Here is a 15,188-nt window from a genome sequence, read left to right as displayed (position 1 = left end):
ATATGCTTTATTATATTTTCGTAGTGTCATCATAAAGATGCATTCCTCTATATGTACCGTGTGCAAACTTTCTTCTGTAATACACACCCTTTTCTGTTTGAGTGCAAACTTGCCCATATATGTATATCCTTCCGCTGCGGCAGTTCCTAGCCAATCATGTTATGTTAACCCCCTTTTGTGTTCTATCCAATTAGTTATTGACTTGGGGCATACACACCCTAAATCCTTTCTTTTATATACTTTTGTTAAACAAACAATAAACAGTGTGAACTTTTACTACTTGTGTTTGCATGTTACTTGTAGCATAGGGTTTACACTCACGGACGTCTAAGAGACTATCACATCGAGGGTTAAAGAATAGAGGAACAGTCCTTACAGGGAGCTCTCTGCTAATAGTCAATACTTGCATGGAAACAAATGTCTATATAAACTGTGAAAAAAAGAATCCTCTTTATTCTTTGCTATAGCAGTAGAGCTTCTCCTTTGAAAATGCTGATTAAATATCTAGGTATAAACAGAGAGTGAATGTGAAGGAGGCTTTTGTTTGCTTTTTCTTACATTTTTTTAGGATTGATCCAGACGCCATGGAACAGAGATTTGTTGTACTAAGCAAACCACATTGCACAGTTCCGTTCCTTCAAGCAAGTGTGTTCAAGTTTATGTTCCACTGAAATGCATCAACAATTTCATGTGTACGGTTGTGTACTGTAGGTTGTCTGAATACATGGATTCATAAACAGAACACATCTAGTAGTGCACAATAATCTTTAAAATATGTAACATCACAGACTTTATTATTCTCATCCCATATGATTTCTGTGAGGTAATTACCTGGATATTTGGCACATGTGCAGTAGAAAATAATCACTAACTAACTGCACAAACATCTGCATTGTGTGTGGTTAACGTGCATCTCGGAATTAGGCCCACTGTCTGTTTAAAAATAAACCTTATTGTCACAACATCAGGAGATAAAGATTCTTTATTTTCAGGCATTGGCTGCAATTATTACTAAATCAATGACGTGCGGTGGCAGTGGCGGAACTAGCGAGCGGTGGGCCCAGGTGCGACAAAATGCTTTGGCCCCCCCCCCCCACACACATCCCCCCCCACACACATCACATCCAAGTCCACCCCCTCACCCCTGGAGAGGATCTGGTGAGGGGGACCTGCTCAGGGCCAGAGAAATGGATACCTAGCAATAGTGATGAGCGGGTTCGGTTCCTCGGAATCCGAACCCGCCCGAACTTCACCTTTTTTTACACGGGTCCGAGCGACTCGGATCCTCCCGCCTTGCTCGGTTAACCCGAGCGCGCCCGAACGTCATCATCCCGCTGTCGGATTCTCACGAGGCTCGGATTCTATCGCGAGACTCGGATTCTATATAAGGAGCCGCGCGTCGCCGCCATTTTCACACGTGCATTGAGATTGATAGGGAGAGGACGTGGCTGGCGTCCTCTCCGTTTAGAATAGATAGAGAGTGAGACATTTGATTTACTGGAGCATTAGGAGGAGTACTCAGAGAGTGCAGAGTTTTGCTGATAGTTATACTAGTGACTGACCACCAGTGCAGTTATATTTATTTTTATTATTTAATATAATCCGTTCTCTGCCTGAAAAAAAACGATACACAGTCACATACCATATCTGTGCTCAGCCTCAGTGTGCTGCATCATCTATGTATATCTGACTGTGCTGAGTGCTCACTGCTCACACAGCTTAATTGTGGGGGAGACTGGGGAGCAGTTATAGCAGGAGTACATATTTAACAGTGCACACTTTTGCTGCCAGAGTGCCACTGCCAGTGTGACTGACCAGTGACCACTGACCACCAGTATATTGTGATTGTCTGCCTGAAAAAGTTAAACACTCGTCGTGTGGTGTTTTTACTCTATAAACGCATTCTGCTGACAGTGTCCAGCAGGTCCGTCATTATATAATATATACCTGTCCTGCAGTAGTGATATATATATATTTTTTATATCATTATCATCCAGTCTATACTAGCAGCAGACGCAGTACGGTAGTCCACGGCTGTAGCTACCTCTGTGTCGGCAGTCGCTCGTCCATCCATAATTGTATACCTACCTGTGGTGTTTTTTTTTTCTATCTTCTTCATACTAGTAGTTTACTTTAGGAGTCTGCAGTGCTGACAGTGTCCAGCAGGTCCGTCATTATATAATATATACCTGTCCTGCAGTAGTGATATATATATATTTTTTATATCATTATCATCCAGTCTATACTAGCAGCAGACGCAGTACGGTAGTCCACGGCTGTAGCTACCTCTGTGTCGGCAGTCGCTCGTCCATCCATAATTGTATACCTACCTGTGGTGTTTTTTTTTTTTTCTATCTTCTTCATACTAGTAGTTTACTTTAGGAGTCTGAAGTGCTGACAGTGTCCAGCAGGTCCGTCATTATATAATATATACCTGTCCTGCAGTAGTGATATATATATATTTTTTATATCATTATCATCCAGTCTATACTAGCAGCAGACGCAGTACGGTAGTCCACGGCTGTAGCTACCTCTGTGTCGGCAGTCGCTCGTCCATCCATAATTGTATACCTACCTGTGGTGTTTTTTTTTTTTTCTATCTTCATACTAGTAGTTTACTTTAGGAGTCTGCAGTGCTGACAGTGTCCAGCAGGTCCGTCATTATATAATATATACCTGTCCTGCAGTAGTGATATATATATATTTTTTATATCATTATCATCCAGTCTATACTAGCAGCAGACGCAGTACGGTAGTCCACGGCTGTAGCTACCTCTGTGTCGGCAGTCGCTCGTCCATCCATAATTGTATACCTACCTGTGGTGTTTTTTTTTTTTTCTATCTTCTTCATACTAGTAGTTTACTTTAGGAGTCTGCAGTGCTGACAGTGTCCAGCAGGTCCGTCATTATATAATATATACCTGTCCTGCAGTAGTGATATATATATATTTTTTATATCATTATCATCCAGTCTATACTAGCAGCAGACGCAGTACGGTAGTCCACGGCTGTAGCTACCTCTGTGTCGGCAGTCGCTCGTCCATCCATAATTGTATACCTACCTGTGGTGTTTTTTTTTTTTCTATCTTCTTCATACTAGTAGTTTACTTTAGGAGTCTGCAGTGCTGACAGTGTCCAGCAGGTCCGTCATTATATAATATATACCTGTCCTGCAGTAGTGATATATATATATATATATTTTATATCATTATCATCCAGTCTATACTAGCAGCAGACGCAGTACGGTAGTCCACGGCTGTAGCTACCTCTGTGTCGGCAGTCGCTCGTCCATCCATAATTGTATACCTACCTGTGGTGTTTTTTTTTTTTCTATCTTCTTCATACTAGTAGTTTACTTTAGGAGTCTGCAGTGCTGACAGTGTCCAACAGGTCCGTCATTATATAATATATACCTGTCCTGCAGTAGTGATATATATATATTTTTTATATCATTATCATCCAGTCTATACTAGCAGCAGACGCAGTACGGTAGTCCACGGCTGTAGCTACCTCTGTGTCGGCAGTCGCTCGTCATCCATAAGTATACTAGTATCCATCCATCTCCATTGTTTACCTGAGGTGCCTTTTAGTTGTGCCTATTAAAATATGGAGAACAAAAATGTTGAGGTTCCAAAAATAGGGAAAGATCAAGATCGACTTCCACCTCGTGCTGAAGCTGCTGCCACTAGTCATGGCCCAGACGATGAAATGCCATCAACGTCGTCTGCCAAGGCCGATGCCCAATGTCATAGTACAGAGCATGTAAAATCCAAAACACCAAATATCAGTAAAAAAAGGACTCAAAAATCTAAAATAAAATTGTCGGAGGAGAAGCGTAAACTTGCCAATATGCCATTTACCACACGGAGTGGCAAGGAACGGCTGAGGCCCTGGCCTATGTTCATGGCTAGTGGTTCAGCTTCACATGAGGATGGAAGCACTCAGCCTCTCGCTAGAAAAATGAAAAGACTCAAGCTGGCAAAAGCACAGCAAAGAACTGTGCGTTCTTCGAAATCACAAATCCACAAGGAGAGTCCAATTGTGTTGTTTGCGATGCCTGACCTTCCCAACACTGGACGTGAAGAGCATGCGCCTTCCACCATTTGCACGCCCCCTGCAAGTGCTGGAAGGAGCACCCGCAGTCCAGTTCCTGATAGTCAGATTGAAGATGTCAGTGTTGAAGTACACCAGGATGAGGAGGATATGGGTGTTGCTGGCGCTGGGGAGGAAATTGACCAGGAGGATTCTGATGGTGAGGTGGTTTGTTTAAGTCAGGCACCCGGGGAGACACCTGTTGTCCGTGGGAGGAATATGGCCATTGACATGCCTGGTGAAAATACCAAAAAAATCAGCTCTTCGGTGTGGAAGTATTTCAACAGAAATGCGGACAACATTTGTCAAGCCGTGTGTTGCCTTTGTCAAGCTGTAATAAGTAGGGGTAAGGACGTTAACCACCTCGGAACATCCTCCCTTATACGTCACCTGCAGCGCATTCATCATAAGTCAGTGACAAGTTCAAAAACTTTGGGCGACAGCGGAAGCAGTCCACTGACCAGTAAATCCCTTCCTCTTGTAACCAAGCTCACGCAAACCACCCCACCAACTCCCTCAGTGTCAATTTCCTCCTTCCCCAGGAATGCCAATAGTCCTGCAGGCCATGTCACTGGCAATTCTGACGAGTCCTCTCCTGCCTGGGATTCCTCCGATGCATCCTTGCGTGTAACGCCTACTGCTGCTGGCGCTGCTGTTGTTGCTGCTGGGAGTCGATGGTCATCCCAGAGGGGAAGTCGTAAGACCACTTTTACTACTTCCACCAAGCAATTGACTGTCCAACAGTCCTTTGCGAGGAAGATGAAATATCACAGCAGTCATCCTTCTGCAAAGCGGATAACTGAGGCCTTGGCATCCTGGGCGGTGAGAAACGTGGTTCCGGTATCCATCATTACTGCAGAGCCAACTAGAGACTTGTTGGAGGTACTGTGTCCCCGGTACCAAATACCATCTAGGTTCCATTTCTCTAGGCAGGCGATACCGAAAATGTACACAGACCTCAGAAAAAGACTCACCAGTGTCCTAAAAAATGCAGTTGTACCCAATGTCCACTTAACCACGGACATGTGGACAAGTGGAGCAGGGCAGGCTCAGGACTATATGACTGTGACAGCCCACTGGGTAGATGTATGGACTCCCGCCGCAAGAACAGCAGCGGCGGCACCAGTAGCAGCATCTCGCAAACGCCAACTCGTTCCTAGGCAGGCTACGCTTTGTATCACCGCTTTCCAGAATACGCACACAGCTGAAAACCTCTTACGGCAACTGAGGAAGATCATCGCGGAATGGCTTACCCCAATTGGACTCTCCTGTGGATTTGTGGCATCGGACAACGCCAGCAATATTGTGTGTGCATTAAATCTGGGCAAATTCCAGCACGTCCCATGTTTTGCACATACCTTGAATTTGGTGGTGCAGAATTATTTAAAAAACGACAGGGGCGTGCAAGAGATGCTGTCGGTGGCCAGAAGAATTGCGGGACACTTTCGGCGTACAGGCACCACGTACAGAAGACTGGAGCACCACCAAAAACGCCTGAACCTGCCCTGCCATCATCTGAAGCAAGAAGTGGTAACGAGGTGGAATTCAACCCTCTATATGCTTCAGAGGTTGGAGGAGCAGCAAAAGGCCATTCAAGCCTATACAACTGAGCACGATATAGGAGGTGGAATGCACCTGTCTCAAGCGCAGTGGAGAATGATTTCAACGTTGTGCAAGGTTCTGCAACCCTTTGAACTTGCCACACGTGAAGTCAGTTCAGACACTGCCAGCCTGAGTCAGGTCATTCCCCTCATCAGGCTTTTGCAGAAGAAGCTGGAGACATTGAAGGAGGAGCTAACACAGAGCGATTCCGCTAGGCATGTGGGACTTGTGGATGGAGCCCTTAATTCGCTTAACAAGGATTCACGGGTGGTCAATCTGTTGAAATCAGAGCACTACATTTTGGCCACCGTGCTCGATCCTAGATTTAAAACCTACCTTGGATCTCTCTTTCCGGCAGACACAAGTCTGCTGGGGTTCAAAGAACTGCTGGTGAGAAAATTGTCAAGTCAAGCGGAACGCGACCTGTCAACATCTCCTCCTTCACATTCTCCCGCAACTGGGGGTGCGAGGAAAAGGCTCAGAATTCCGAGCCCACCCGCTGGCGGTGATGCAGGGCAGTCTAAAGCGACTGCTGATGCTGACATCTGGTCCGGACTGAAGGACCTGACAACGATTACGGACATGTCGTCTACTGTCACTGCATTTGATTCTCTCCCCATTGAAAGAATAGTGGAGGATTATATGAGTGACCGCATCCAAGTAGGCACGTCAGACAGTCCGTACTTATACTGGCAGGAAAAAGAGGCAAATTGGAGGCACTTGCACAAACTGGCTTTATTCTACCTAAGTTGCCCTCCCACAAGTGTGTACTCCGAAAGAGTGTTTAGTGCCGCCGTTCACCTTGTCAGCAATCGGCGTACGAGGTTACATCCAGAAAATGTGGAGAAGATGATGTTCATTAAAATGAATTATAATCAATTCCTCCGTGGAGACATTCACCAGCAGCAATTGCCTCCACAAAGTACACAGGGAGCTGAGATGGTGGATTCCAGTGGGGACGAATTGATAATCTGTGAGGAGGGGGATGTACACGGTGATATATCGGAGGATGATGATGAGGTGGACATCTTGCCTCTGTAGAGCCAGTTTGTGCAAGGAGAGATTAATTGCTTCTTTTTTGGTGGGGGTCCAAACCAACCCGTCATTTCAGTCACAGTCGTGTGGCAGACCCTGTCACTGAAATGATGGGTTGGTTAAAGTGTGCATGTCCTGTTTATACAACATAAGGGTGGGTGGGAGGGCCCAAGGACAATTCCATCTTGCACCTCTTTTTTCTTTCATTTTTCTTTGCGTCATGTGCTGTTTGGGGAGTAGTTTTTGGAAGGGCCATCCTGCGTGACACTGCAGTGCCACTCCTAGATGGGCCAGGTGTTTGTGTCGGCCACTTGGGTCGCTTATCTTAGTCACACAGCTACCTCATTGCGCCTCTTTTTTTCTTTGCGTCATGTGCTGTTTGGGGGGTGTTTATTGGAAGGGCCATCCTGCGTGACACTGCAGTGCCACTCCTAGATGGGCCAGGTGTTTGTGTCGGCCACTTGGGTCGCTTATCTTAGTCACACAGCTACCTCATTGCGCCTCTTTTTTTCTTTGCATCATGTGCTGTTTGGGGGGTGTTTTTTGGAAGGGCCATCCTGCGTGACACTGCAGTGCCACTCCTAGATGGGCCAGGTGTTTGTGTCGGCCACTTGGGTCGCTGAGCTTAGTCATCCAGCGACCTCGGTGCAAATTTTAGGACTAAAAATAATATTGTGAGGTGTGAGGTGTTCAGAATAGACTGAAAATGAGTGGAAATTATGGTTATTGAGGTTAATAATACTTTGGGATCAAAATGACCCCCAAATTCTATGATTTAAGCTGTTTTTTAGGTTTTTTTGAAAAAAACACCCGAATCCAAAACACACCCGAATCCGACAAAAAAAATTCGGTGAGGTTTTGCCAAAACGCGTTCGAACCCAAAACACGGCCGCGGAACCGAACCCAAAACCAAAACACAAAACCCGAAAAATTTCCGGTGCTCATCACTACCTAGCAACAGTGCCGTAACTAGACATTTTAGCACTGTGTGCAAGAAACGGCATCGGAGCCCCACCCCTGCATGCAAAACAGGGGCAGTGCGCGCCGTAGGCGCGCGCAAAAATACATAGTGGCGTGGCTTCGTGGGGAAGGGGTGTGGCCACAAAATAATACCAATTCATAAAACGGTACACAGTAGTCTCCATTATTCAAATTACGCCGCACAGTAGCATCACTACACCAGGTAGAGACCCTTTTACACCTTACAGCGGACAGATTCCTCTTTTTACACATTACAGCAGACAGCGTGCACTTTTTACACATAACGGCAGACAGCGTGCCCTTTTTACACATAACGGCAGACAGCGTGCCCTTTTTACACATAACGGCAGACAGCGTGCCCTTTTTACACATAACGGCAGACAGCGTGCACTTTTTACACATAACGGCAGACAGCGTGCACTTTTTACACATAACGGCAGACAGCGTGCCCTTGTTACACATTACGGCAGACAGCGTCCCCTTTTTACACATAACGGCAGACAGCGTCCCCTTTATACACATTACGGCAGACAGCGTGCCCTTGTTACACATTACGGCAGACAGCGTCCCCATTTTTACACATTACGGCAGGCAGATTCCCCATTTTTACACATTGCGGCAGGCAGATTCCCCATTTTTACACATTGCGGCAGGCAGATTACCCCTTTTTACACATAGCGGCAGGCAGATTACCCCTTTTTACACATAGCGGCAGGCAGTCCCCCATTTTTACACATTGCGGCAGGCTGATTCCCCCTTTTTACACATTACGTCAGGCAGTCCCCCCTTTTTACACATTGCGGCAGGCTGATTCCCCTTTTTTACACATAGTGGCAGGCAGGCCCAAGAAAGAAAGAAAGAAAGAGAAATAAAGAAAGAAAAAAAGAAAAAGAAAGAAAGAAGAATTATACTTACCCTCTCCGCCGGCTCAGGCTCCTCGGTGCAGCCGCGTCAGACGATTCCCGGGCAGTAGAGGAGGTGGAGGACGGAGGTGAAGAAGGGAGCCGCAGCAGCGCTTTGTTACTGGTGGAGGCGCTGCTGCTGCTGCCGCTCTGCTCCCCTATAGGCTGTTCTCGGAAGACAGCCTATAGTGAAGCAGAGGAGCAGCAGCAGCAGCGCCTCCACCAGTAACAAAGCGCTGCTGCGGCTCCCTCCTTCACCTCCCTCCTCCTCCATCCCCCGTCCGTGCCGCTGCTCCTCTCCTCGCCGGGCGGCTGTGCGCTGCGGGCAGCGGTTGCCAGCAGCGGACAGCGGCATGTAATGAGTCAGTTTGACTCATTACATGCTTGGGCCCCTGGACAGAGGCGGGCCCCAGTGCAACGCACTGCTTGCACTGCCGGTAGTTCCGCCTCTGTGCGGTGGGGTGAGGCAGAGCCTTTCCTGTCATACTTACGTTTTTTAAACCAGAGTTTTGACTGAATAAAGTATATGAAAAATACTGATAATTTGTTTGAAATATCTCCTTTGCATTATTCTAATAATTTTTATAGCCCAAACTCTGGAGTAAAAAGTCTGTGGCAGGTGAGGCAGTGCCTCACCTGTGTATCCTTTCCACACATCTCTAATAAAAAATCACCAGATTTCCAGGAGTTTATAATGCTGCACCTGTGTATAATGCCCAGATGTACCCTTTGGCTCATATATTGCATGTAAATCTGGCTCTGGGGTTAGCCAGTGCCTCCTGAGCCATTTAGCTCACTGCACGTCCATGCTAAATATGCCCCTTAATCATCTATAAAATACTAATATAAATGACACCCCTTGCTTTGTAGAATTTGACGGCAGATAAGAACCACTTGGCCCATCTAGTCTGCCCATAAATCATTATCCCCAGGGACATTTTCTATCCTGTATCTCCAATAGAAGAACATAGATACTGTATATTTCTCTAACGTCCTAGTGGATGCTGGGGACTCCGTAAGGACCATGGGGAATAGACGGGCTCCGCAGGAGACAGGGCACTTTAAGAAAGAATTTGGATACTGGTGTGCTCTGGCTCCTCCCTCTATGTCCCTCCTCCAGACCTCAGTTTGAATCTGTGCCCGGACGAGCTGGGTGCTACTTAGTGAGCTCTCCTGAGCTTGCTATAAGAAAGTATTTTGTTAGGTTTTTTTATTTTCAGAGAGATCTGCTGGCAACAGACTCTCTGCAGCGTGGGACTGAGGGGAGAGAAGCAGCCCTACTCTCTGAAGATAGGTCCTGCTTTTTAGGCTACTGGACACCATTAGCTCCAGAGGGATCGTACACAGGACCTCACCCTTTGTTGTCCGATCCCGGAGCCACGCCGCCGTCCCCCTCGCAGAGCCGGAAGACAGAAGCCGGTGAAAGAAGCAAGAAGACTTCGAAATCGGCAGCAGAAGACTCCAGTCTTCACTGAGGTAGCGCACAGCACTGCAGCTGTGCGCCATTGCTCCCACATTAAACCCACATACTACGGTCACTGTAGGGTGCAGGGCGCAGGGGGGGGGGGCGCCCTGGGCAGCAATTAGAGACCTCTTTGGCAAAAGTTTGCATAATATACAGTTGGGCACTGTATATATGTATGAGCCCCCGCCAAAATTGTACATGAAAGCGGGACAGAAGCCCGCCGTCGAGGGGGCGGGGCTTCTTCCTCAGCACTCACCAGCGCCATGTTTTTTCTCCACAGCACCGCTGAGAGGAGCTCCCCAGTCTCTCCCCTGCAGTTACACGGTAGAAGAGGGTAAAAAGAGAGGGGGGGTACATAATTAGGCGCAAAAATCAATATAAACAGCAGCTACTGGGTTAACATTAAGTTACTGTGTTATTCCTGGGTTAATAGCGCTGGGGTGTGTGCTGGCATACTCTCTCTCTGTCTCTCCAAAGGGCCTTATGGGGGAATTGCCTTCAGATGAGCATTCCCTGAGTGTGTGGTGTGTCGGTACGTGTGTGTCGACATGTCTGAGGTTAAAGGCTCCCCTAAGGAGGAGATAGAGCAAATATGTGTGTGTGAGGGTGTCTCCGTCGACAACGCCGACACCTGTTTGGATATGTGTAATTAAGTGCTACGGTGAATTTATTGCACAAAAGATTAGAGAACAGACAGGAAATCTACCCATGTCTGTCCCTATGTCGCAAAGACCTTCAGAGTCTCTCAATGCTCACTATCCAAAATAATAGACACTGATATCGACACAGGGTCTGACTCTAGTGTCGACTACGATAATGCAAAGTTACAGCCAAAAGGCAGAAAAGTATTCAATATATGATTATTGTAATAAAATATGATTTGCATATCACTGACATCTGCCCCTGACACAAGGGTACACATGTTTAAGGGGAAGAAAGCTGAGGTAAATTTCCCTCCTCTCATGATGAAAAAGAGCGGGAATCTCCAGACTGCAGTTTCCCACAAAGAATTCTCAGGCAGTATCCTTTCCCCACTAGGGCCAGGATAGGATGGGAATCTTCCCCTAGGGTGTCACATTTGCCCAAAAGGTAGCCCTGACGTAAGAGCTATTCTCAGGGATCCTGCAGATAGCGTGCACATTCTGGTACACTACTCAGACCGGCGATTGTGTCGGCATGGGTTTATAGCGCTGTGGCAGCGTGGACAGGTACCTTATCAGCAGAGATTGAGACCCTAGTATGTAGATGTATATATATGTATATATAGAGATATATATATATTAAAGATGCTGTCTTAAGAGATATATATATATATATATATATATATATATATATATAAAACATGCCCAAGGAGACATGAGTATACTGGGTCCTAGAGTCAAAGCTATGTCGATTTCTGCTTGACGTGTCCTGTAGAATATGCAATGGACAGATGATGCCGACTTAAGAGGCATATGGAAGGCTGAGGGTTGTGTGGAGAAGGGTTCTCGGACCTGGTCTCCACAGCTATAGCTGGTTATTCTGATATTTTGCCTTATATTCCTGCACAGCCTAGGAAAGCACAACATTATCAAATGCAGCCTTTCGAACAAAGAAACAAGAAAGTCCGAGGTGCGTCCTTTCTTGCCAGAGGCGGGGGCAGAGTGTTATGATTCCAGCACTCCTGGCCAGAGGAGATCTTATGACTATGACCGGAGCACTGGAATGGAATGCTGGGAATGGGAGCAGGAAAGAATAATAGCCCCTGGCGCCCTAACTCTGTTGTCTCACCCGTGCTATCGGAAATCCCTTGCGAGACTATGGTTTCTTGAGCCCTTGGCAGCCGCGTTTGAAGGGCGGATTATGCCTGCCCAACTTCGATGCCCCCCGGTCTTAATGAGAGACAAAGGGAAATCCGAGGCAGGATGATAACAAGAGGACCTCTAACTAACAAACAGGCCAGGGGCTACGAGCTAACTAACAAACCTAAAGTATGTGCGGAAAAACCGCCAGGGAAAAGGACAACCAAAATCCACTTATCCAATACTCCTACCCGGCACCGCCGAATACCAGAGTGGACCTGTGGAAGCGGAACCCTCCGCAAAATGCTCCAAACACAAATAACAAAGGGTAAAGTGGCCGAGCCGCTACACACGGCAGAGCCGCGACTCACGAACACCACTGGATGTCAAACGGTGGTCGGTCAGGACTCCAGGGACGAGATGACAACTCCCGAGTACAGGACTTCAGAGGACTGGAACGACCAGATACAGCAGGACTGGAAACAGACTCTCAGCAAACAAAGACAGCATGCAGGAAGCTATTACCGGCATCTGTGAGAAGCCCTGAGAGTGTATTTAAACAGGAGTCCTCCAATCAGCTGCTGACAGCTGATTAGAATGAATGCCGTGCAGCTGCCTTGCTGCACGGCCAGAAAACAGGTGCACCTATAATTTAAACAGGACCCAGCAACGGGGAACGCGGTCCGCCAGTGGCGTCCCCGTTGCTAGGGTCCGTGCGGCTCAGCGCACCCGGCGTCTAGCGTTGCTAGGGAGCCGGCGGCTGCACGCGCACGGCATCCCTAGTTGCCAGGCGCCGGGCCGCGCAGACGAGCGGACCCCGGCGCCTAACAGTACCCCCCCCTTGAGGAGGGGTCAAGGAACCCCTAAAGCCAGGTTTCCGAGGAAATTCACGAAAAAATGCCCTCTTGAGCCTCGGGGCATGAAGATCCTTATCCAAGACCCAAGATCTTTCCTCCGGACCATAGCCTCTCCAGTGAACCAGAAAATACAGCCGGCCCCGGGACAATTTGGAATCGAGAACCTTCTCCACCAAGAACTCCTGTTGTCCCTGTACATCCACCGGAGATCTACCCTGAGAGATCCTCCGAGGAAATCTACTGGAAGAAACGTATAGTTTCAACAGGGAGCAATGAAACGTATTTCCAATCCTAAGAGATTTTGGTAAACGTAACCGGAAGGCAACCGGGTTGACTCTTTTAATAATAAGAAATGGCCCAATAAATTTGGGTCCCAATCTAGCCGAGGATTGTCGAAGCCTGATGTTACGAGTCGACAACCATACCCTATCTCCCACCTTAAAAGTGCAAGGACGTCGGAGCCTGTCAGAAAATTTCTTCTCTCGAAAGGCCACTTTTCTGAGAGCAAGGTGCACTTTTTTCCAAATGGCTCTGAGATGGGAGGTTAAGGTTAGCGGGGAGACTGAGGAATGATGAAAAAAAGAATTGGCTCTGGGGTGAAAACCAAAAACTGAAAAGAATGGAGACACTTTAGTGGAGGAATGACAGGAATTATTGTAAGCAAACTCTGCCAACGGAAGAAACTCGGACCAATCATTCTGGAGTTTGGCTGAATACAAACGCAGATACTGTTTCAATGATTGGTTAACTCGCTCGGTTTGCCCGTTGGATTGTGGGTGGTAACCGGATGTTAACGACAATTTCATCTTTAATGAAGCACAAAAACACTTCCAGAATTGTGCGATGAATTGTGGACCCCGATCAGAAACAATATCAGTAGGCAACCCATGAAGTCTGAAAATATGACGTAGAAACAAAACTGCCAACCCTTGGGCAGATGGCAGTCGGGGAAGAGCAATGAAATGAGCCATCTTGCTAAAACGGTCCACTACCACCCATATGACTCGGAACCCGGCTGAAAGGGGAAGGTCTACCACAAAATCCATGGAAATATGAGACCATGGCCTGAGAGGGACATTCAAGGGCATAAGTTGCCCGATAGGCAAGGAACGGGGAACCTTATGCTGTGCACAAACCTGACATGAATAAACAAACTCCTTAACGTCTTTAGAAAGACCAGGCCACCATACTGAGCGGGAGACTAACTCCAAAGTCTTAGAGATTCCCGGATGCCCGGAAACTTTGTTATCATGGAATTCAGTCAAAACAGTAGCTCTCAAAAACTCAGGGACGTAAAGACGACCAGCAGGAGCATTACCAGGAGCTTGGTGTTGCAGCTGTTTTAACTGGGTAAATAAATCTTGTGTGAGGCCTGCCCAAATGACCGAAGATGGAAGTATGGGAGTAACAGGACTGTTATTGTGAACCGGAAGAAAGCTGCGTGACAGGGCATCAGCCTTGGTATTCTTGGAACCAGGCCTGAAAGTGATTATAAATTTGAAACGAGTAAAAAATAAAGCCCAATGTGCCTGCCGGGCATTAAGCCGCTTAGCTGATTCGATGTATTGCAGGTTTTTATGGTCAGTAAATACTGAAATAGTATGTTTTGCTCCCTCCAGCCAATGCCTCCACTCCTCGAAAGCCCACTTTATCGCCAGTAACTCCCGATTACCAACGTCATAGTTGGATTCAGCGGAGGAGAATTTCCTGGACATAAAGGCACAAGGATGTAACTCCAGAGACTCCGGATCCTTTTGAGAAAGGACAGCCCCCACTCCAACCTCCGAGGCATCAACCTCCACAACAAAGGGCAGTTCCGGATTGGGATGTCTGAGGACTGGAGCCGAGACAAAGGCTTGTTTCAAGGCCCGAAAGGACAACTCTGCTTCACGTGACCAGTTGGTAGGATCCGCTCCTTTCTTTGTCAGAGCTACAATGGGAGCAACCAGGTCAGAAAAAGAATGAATGAACCTCCTATAATAATTCGCAAACCCTAAAAAGCGCTGAATTGCTTTTAAATTGGTGGGTTGCGCCCAACTAAGGATGGCCTGGAGCTTCTTCGGTTCCATGGAAAATCCCAGAGGGGAAATAATGTACCCTAAAAAAGATACCTCCGTGACATGAAACTCACACTTCTCCAGCTTGGCAAATAAATGATTCTCACGTAACTTCTGAAGAACCAGACGCACCTGGGCAACATGTTGTTCCATTGATTCAGAATAAATCAGGATGTCGTCTAAGTAAACGACCACGAATTTCCCTAGGAAGTCACGGAGCACATCGTTAATGAGGTCTTGAAAAACTGCTGGAGCATTGGACAAGCCGAACGGCATCACCAGGTACTCGTAGTGACCTGATTGAGTACTGAAGGCCGTCTTCCACTCATCTCCAGACTTGATTCGGATGAGGTTGTACGCTCCTCTAAGGTCAATTTTAGAAAAAAATCACAGCCGAACGTAACTGATCAAAGAGT

This window comes from Pseudophryne corroboree, chromosome 4 (genome assembly GCF_028390025.1).
Source record: "Pseudophryne corroboree isolate aPseCor3 chromosome 4, aPseCor3.hap2, whole genome shotgun sequence".
Taxonomy (NCBI): domain Eukaryota; kingdom Metazoa; phylum Chordata; class Amphibia; order Anura; family Myobatrachidae; genus Pseudophryne; species Pseudophryne corroboree.
The sequence above is the reverse complement of the archived record's forward strand: the minus strand, read 5'-3'. Positions refer to the sequence as shown.